Raw genomic sequence first — 7,977 nt, 5'->3', positions numbered from 1 at the left:
GAACAGAGCATGGTTCTAGCGCTGAACGCCCAAAATGGGCAGCTTCTGGGCGCTGAACGCCAGAACAGGCATGGTTCTGGCGTTCAATGCCAGAAATGGCACACAAATGGGCGTTGAACGCCCAAAATGGCCACCAACCTGGCGCTGAACGCCCAGAGTTGGGTACAAAGGCATTTTTATATGCCTAATGGGTGCAGGGATGTAATTCCTTGAACACCTCAGGATCTGTGGACCCCACAGGATCCACTCAGGATCTATGGACCCCATAGGATCCACTCAGGATCTGTGGACCCCACAGGATCCCCACCTACCTCCACTCACTTCTTCTCACCACTCCCTTTCACACAACCCCATAAACACTCTTCCCTAAAAACCCCTCACCAATCACCTCAATCTCTCTTCCCCACTAAACCTTCACCACTCACATCCACCCACTCTTCCCAATAAACCTACCTCATAAACTCCACCTACCTTCAAAATTCAAAACCAATTTCCCACCCAAACCCACCCATATGGCCGAACCTTAACCCCCCCTCCATCCCCTATATAAAGACCTCCATTCTTCACCAAATTCACACAACACAACCCCTCTATACCCTTCTTGGCCGAACCACATCACCCTCTCCCTCTCCTCTATTTCTTCTTCTTCTTCATCTATTTTTTTGTTTTTCCATTACCATTGATGGCACCCAAGACCGGAGAATCCTCTAAAAGAGGGAAAGGGAAGACAAAAGCTTCCACATCCGAGTCATGGGAGATGGAAAGGTTCATCTCCAAAGCCCATCAAGACCACTTCTATGATGTTGTGGCCAAGAAGAAGGTGATCCCTGAGGTCCCTTTTAAACTCAAAAGAAATGAGTATCCGGAGATCCGACATGAAATTCAAAGAAGAGGTTGGGAAGTTCTAACAAATCCCATCCAACAAGTCGGCATCCTAATGGTTCAAGAGTTCTATGCCAATGCATGGATCACCAAGAACCATGATCAAAGTAAGAACCCGGATCCAAAGAACTATGTTACAATGGTTCGGGGGAAATACTTAGATTTTAGTCTGGAGAATGTGAGGTTGGCGTTCAACTTGCCATACATGGAAGAGAACGCACGCCCCTACACAAGGAGAGTCAACTTTGATCAATGGTTGGACCAAGTCCTTATGGACATATGTGTAGAAGGAGCTCAATGGAAGATTGACTCCAAAGGTAAGCCGGTTCAACTAAGAAGATTGGACCTCAAGCCTATAGCTAGAGGATGGTTGGAGTTTATTCAATGCTCAATCATTCCCACTAGCAACCGGTCTGAAGTTACTATAGACCGGGCCATCATGATCCATAGCATCATGATTGGAGAAGAGGTGGAAGTTCATGAGATTATACCTCAAGAACTCTACAAGGTGGCTGACAAGTCCTCCACCATGGCAAGGTTAGCCTTTCCTCACCTCATTTGCCACCTATGCAATTCAGCTGGAATTGACATAGAGGGAGATATCCTCATTAAAGAGGACAAGCCCATCACTAAGAAAAAGATGGAGCAAGCAAGAGAGCCCAATCATGGAGCTCAAGAGGCGCAAGAAGCTCATTTCCATGAGATCCCGGAGATGCCTCAAATGCACTTTCCTCCACAAAATTATTGGGAGCAAATCAACACCTCCCTAGGAGAATTGAGTTCCAATATGGGACAACTAAGGGTGGAACATCAAGAGCACTCCATCATGCTTCATGAAATAAGAGAAGATCAAAAAGCAATGAGGGAGGAGCAACAAAGACAAGGAAGAGACATAGAAGAGCTCAAGGACATCATTGGTTCCTCAAGAAGGAAACGCCACCATCACTAAGGTGGATTCATTCCTTGTTCTTGCTTTCTCTGTTTTTCGTTTTCTGTAATATGTGCTTATCTATGTTTGTGCTTTCATTACATGATCATTAGTAGTTAGTAACTTTGTCTTAAAGATATGAATGTCCTATGAATCCATCACCTCTCTTAAATGAAAAATGTTTTAATTCAAAAGAACAAGAAGTACATGAGTTTCGAATTTATCCTTGAACTTAGTTTAATTATATTGATGTGGTGACAATGCTTCTTGTTTTCTGAATGTATGCTTGAACAGTGCATATGTCTTTTGAAGTTGTTGTTTAAGAATGTTAAATATGTTGGCTCTTGAAAGAATGATGACTAGGAGACATGTTATTTGATAATCTGAAAAATCATAAAAATGATTCTTGAAGCAAGAAAAAGCAGCAAAGAACAAAGCTTGCAGGAAAAAAAAAGAAAAAAAAAAGAAAAAAATAGGCGAAAAAAAAAAAAAGAAAAAGCAAGCAGAAAAAGCCATTAACCCTTAAAACCAAAAGGAAAGGGCAAATAAAAAGGATCCCAAGGCTTTGAGCATCAGTGGATAGGAGGGCCTAAAGGAATAAAATCCTGGTCTAAGCGGCTAAACCAAGCTGTCCCTAACCATGTGCTTGTGGCGTGTAAGTGTCAAGTGAAAACTTGAGACTGAGCGGTTAAAGTCAAGGTCCCAAGCAAAAACAAAGAGTGTGCTTAAGAACCCTGGACACCTCTAATTGGGGACTCTAGCAAAGCTGAGTCACAATTTGAAAAGGTTCACCCAATTATGTGTCTGTGGCATTTATGTATCCGGTGGTAATACTGGAAAACAAAGTGCTTAGGGCCACGGTCAAGACTCATAAAGAAGCTGTGTTCAAGAATCATCATACTGAACTAGGAGAGTCAATAACACTATTCGAAATCTGAAGTTCCTATAGATGCCAATCATTCTGAACTTCAATGGATAAAGTGAGATGCCAAAACTATTCAAGAGGCAAAAAGCTATAAGTCCCGCTCATATGATTGAAGCTCTGTTTCATTGATAGTTTGGAATTTATAGTATATTCTCTTCTTTTTATCCTATTTGATTTTCAGTTGCTTGGGGACAAGCAACAATTTAAGTTTGGTGTTGTGATGAGCGGATAATTTATACGCTTTTTGGCATTGTTTTTAGCATGTTTTTAGTAGGATCTAGTTACTTTTAGGGATGTTTTCATTAGTTTTTATGTTAAATTCACATTTCTGGACTTTACTATGAGTTTGTGTGTTTTTCTGTGATTTCAGGTATTTTCTGGCTGAAATTGAGGGACTTGAGCAGAAATCAGATTCAGAGGTTGAAAAAGGACTGCTGATGCGGTTGGATTCTGACCTCCCTGCACTCAAAGTAGATTTTCTGGAGCTACAGAACTCGAAATGGCGCGCTTCCAATTGCGTTGGAAAGTAGACATCCAGGGCTTTCCAGCAATATATAATAGTCCATACTTTGGCCAAGAATTGACGACGTAAACTGGTGTTCAACGCCAGCCTTCTGCCCAAATCTGGCGTCCAGCGCCAGAAAAGGATCCAAAACCAGAGTTGAACGCCCAAACTGGCACAGAAACTGGCGTTCAACTCCACAAATGGCCTCTGCACGTGCAACACTCAGGCTCAGCCCAAACACACACCAAGTGGGCCCAGGAAGCGGATTTATGCATCAATTACTTACTCATGTAAACCCTAGTAGCTAGTTTATTATAAATAGGACCTTTTACTAGTGTATTAGGCGTCTTTTTGGACCATCCTGGATTGTATTTTGATCCTGTGATCACGTTTTAGGGGGCTGGCCATCTCAGCCATGCCTGGACCTTCACTTATGTATTTTCATACGGTAGAGTTTCTACACTCCATAGATTAAGGTATGGAGCTCTGCTATTCCTCAAAGATTAATGCAAAGTACTACTGTTTTCTATTCAATCCTTCTTATTTCGCTTCTAAGATATCCATTCGCACCCAAGAACGTGATGAAGGTGATGATTATGTGTGACGCTCATCATCCTTCTCCCTTATGAACGCGTGTCTGACAAACACTTCTGTTCTACATGAAATAAGCTAGAATGAGTATCTCTTAGATCTCCTAACCAGAATCTTCGTGGTGTAAGCTAGAATGATGGCGGCATTCAAGAGAATCCGGAAAGTCTAAACCTTGTCTGTGGTATTCCGAGTAGGATTCAATGATTGAATGACTGTGACGAGCTCCTAACTCGCGATTGCAGGGCGTTAGTGACAGACGCAAAAGGATAGTAAATCCTATTCCAGCATGATCGAGAACCGACAGATGAATAGCCGTGCCGTGACAGGGTGCGTGAGCATATTATTCACTGAGAGGATAAGATGAAGCCATTGACAAGGGTGATGCCTCCAGACGATTAGCCCTGCCGTGACAGGGCATTGGATCATTTTCCCGTGAGATGACCGAAAGTAGCCGTTGACAGTGGTGATGTATCACATAAAGCCAGCCATGGAAAGGAGTAAGACTGACTGGGTGAAGATAGCAGGAAAGCAGAGGTTCAGAGGGACGAAAAGCATCTCCATTCGCTTATCTGAAATTCCTACCAACGAATTACATAAGTATCTCTATCCATATTTTATTATATAATATTCGAAAACACCATTAATACTTTATATCTGCCTGACTGAGATTTGCAAGGTGACCATAGCTTGCTTCATACCAACAATCTCCGTGGGATTCGACCCTTACTCACGTAAGGTATTACTTGGACGACCCAGTGCACTTGCTGGTTAGTTGCATCGAAGTTGTGACAATCATGAATTAAGATCAGAGCACCAAGCTTTGGAGCCATTACCAGGATTTGTTCAAGCCTGGAGATCACAATTTCGTGCACCAATACGCCGGACAGTAATTGGGATACCAACTTTTATCCATTCGGGGTTTTCGTCTTTGAACACCACTCCAGCCTTGTCACACAGGCAGAAAATGGTGCTGGGGTAGCCTAACCTTCCTCCAGAATCACTTTTCTCAGCCATCTTCCTAATGCCTTGGGCTATGAGTTCATGCACCTTAATCTCTCCCCCTTTAAGTATATATTGCACCATTGTTGCTCTCTTAAGATTCACCTCTGAATTGTTTCCGGTAGTGAGGATGGATCTCCTTATAATTTCGAACCACCCCTTTGCTTCAGGGGTGAGATCACCTCTTTTGATAACTTTGGGCTTTCCATTGGAATCTTTCACCCAGTCCGCTCCTTGTACGCAGATATCTTTCACAATCTGGTCATAATTAGGACTATCATCTATTCGAGATTGATAGCTCTCTTCTTCAAATGGTATGGTTCATAGCTTCAACACCCTCATGATGCTCATGGGACTAAAATCCACCGTTACTCCTCTCACAAAGCTTATATAAGATTTTTCTTTCCTATCATACCTCACTGCATTTGCGTAGAACTCTCTTACGAATGTTGCATTTATTCTCGCGGTGACTGGATCAGTGAGGAGCTCCCATCTTCTTTTTTCTACCTTCTCTGTGATTTCAGGGCACTCAGTTTTCTTGACTTGAAAGCCTAGCTCATATATGATCTCCTTATCAGCCATCCATTCAAATTGAAGTGCATGGTGAAAGGTTCTAAACTTTTTTTCATCAAAAGGGCGTTGCTCCATAGGCTCCTTCCCCTTTCTTCTTTTAGAGCTTGATGATGCCATGAGTGAGAGTTGATGTGTGAAAGTGTTGAGGGGTTGTGGCTAAATGGTGGAATTCGGTTGGGTTTGGATAGGGTGAGATGAAGGAATTCGGTTGGGTTCCGAAGGTGTGAAGTATAAAGAATGGGAATTGGAATGTGAAAGGGAGTATAGACTAGGAATCACTTATATAGGAAAGTGATGAGTGAATGAAAGGTGTGGATTGATGGGGTGATCGTGTAATGGACGGATGGGGTTTAGCAATGGATGAGCACAAGGATCATCAACTTTATGATGGGGTTGGTTCAGTTTCCAAGCTTGTTCTTCTTCCAATGTTGCATGGCAACAATTCCCAATGCAATCCCCTTGGAGACACGTGTATAGTCCTCTCTTTTTGTGGTGGCCAAATCATCCTTCAATTCCCATCAATTCTCCTACAAAATAAAAGAAATATGATTAATAAAATTGTGGAAAGTGGCGGCAAAATTAAAAAGAAGAAGAAAAGAGTAACTATTTTTTAAATTTTTTTTTGTTTCTAGTTACTAATTGCTATTCATGAGTGCAAACCAACTAACCAACTAAATGTCCATGTATGCAACATTGGTGACACCAAACTTAGTTTGTGGCACTGTGGTGTAAGAAGATTTGTTCAAGGTGCTAAGAGTGACATGCTATGAGTTGCATTCATGTTCTCTTAGTATGCCTTGAACACCAAACTTGTTCTTCACTATATGTTGCATTCAAGGATATGTCAAAGTTGATTTGAATTTCATGAACCTTGCTTTATTAACTACTTTAAAAGCATGTAAAACATGGGTTGCCTCCCATGAAGCGCTTCTTTAGCGTCACTAGCTTGACGTTCTGCCTTTTGTCAGGGTGGCTGGTAGTGCTTCAGATCTTCTCCTCTTGCAGTAAACCTATATCCATTGGCTTCATCAAGGATCTCTACATGTTATATGGAGAGAACTTTGTTGATGGTGAAAACCTTGGGTAGTTGAGATGGGATGGTGGGGAGATGAGGTGGGATATTTGGGAAGTAAGCTGAGATCACTTTATCCCCTGGAGAGAAATCTTCTGTAGGGATCTTCTTGTTACTCCATCTCCTTGGTGCCTTCTTCTTTGTTTCTTTTGCTGTTATCCTGCTCTTTGTGGTCTCTTCTCCTAGGGAGATTTTGTTGCTGGTCTCATATGATTCTAGTGGTTTTGGCTCCACTTGAGTTTCCTTTAGCTGTGACACCTTCTGGCTGTTTTGCTTATCAACCAAGGGGATTCCCAGGTGTACATTTTGTGCTTCAGTGCTTGTTTCTTCCACCAGTGCTTTGTTGTGATTTTCCCTTGGTTCCTTGTTTTCCTGGTATGCTTCTTGTGAGGGTTTGAAGACATTGAATGCGAGTTGTTCATCATGTATCCTCAGTATTAGCTCTCCTCGCTCCATATCTATGAGTGCTCTGGCTGTAGCTAGGAACGGTCTTCCCAATATGATTGGGTGGATGGCACTCTCTTCCATTTCCAATATGACAAAATCTGTGGAGAGGAAATAGTTTTCCACTTTTACCAACAAATTTTCAACCACTCCTACTGCTTGTTTTTGAGTTTTGTCAGCTAGCCTGATGACTACGTCTGTGGGCATTAGCTCATTGATCTGCAGCTTCTTCATTAGAGATAGAGGCATTAAGTTGATGCTTGCCCCTAGGTCACAGAGTCCCTTATCAATCAGTATTTCTCCTATGGCACATGGGATGTGAAAACTCCCTGGGTCCTTCCTTTTTGTGGGCAACTCTATTTGAATGAGAGCACTGCACTCCTTATTCATCACTATTGTTTGTCCTCCCTTGAGTGAGCTTTTTCTAGTTAGCAGCTCCTTTATATACTTAATGTATGAGGGCATTTGTTGGAGGGCCTTGATGAATGGTATGTTTACATGGAGAGATGCAAACATGTTAAGAAACCTTGAGTATATTCTCTTCTCTACACCACCATTGAGTATTTGGGAAAAGGGTGCATAGAGTCTCAGCAGCTCCTTCTGTGTGATTGTGGTTTCTTGATGATTCTCTTCCTATTTTCCTTCTGATGTATCTTCAGGTTGTTCTAATGGTTTATTCAGCTCTTCCTCAGTCTCCTTATCACTTATAGCAACCATCTTGCAATCTTCCCATCTGACCTTCTTTGCTTCACCTCTTGGATTTTTCTCTGTGTCACTTGGGAAGCTATCAGTAGGTTCGGGGATCTTCTCAGAAAGGTATCCCACTTGAAACTCCAGCCTCTTGATGGTGTCTCCCTGGTTCTTGATATTGGCTCGCACCTCCTCCTTGAACACCTTGTTATCTTGGATTTCCTTACATATGCCTTCAAGTAGAGTCTCAATCCTTGATAGTCTTTCTTTCGATGATGGAGAGTTGAGATTGGAAAGATGAGAAGGGCCATTTTGACTTTGGTATGGATGTTGAGAGGTGTTGTTAGGTGGGTGTTGATATGACCTCT

This window comes from Arachis hypogaea, chromosome 16 (assembly GCF_003086295.3).
Source record: "Arachis hypogaea cultivar Tifrunner chromosome 16, arahy.Tifrunner.gnm2.J5K5, whole genome shotgun sequence".
Classification (NCBI taxonomy): domain Eukaryota; kingdom Viridiplantae; phylum Streptophyta; class Magnoliopsida; order Fabales; family Fabaceae; genus Arachis; species Arachis hypogaea.
The sequence above is the reverse complement of the archived record's forward strand: the minus strand, read 5'-3'. Positions refer to the sequence as shown.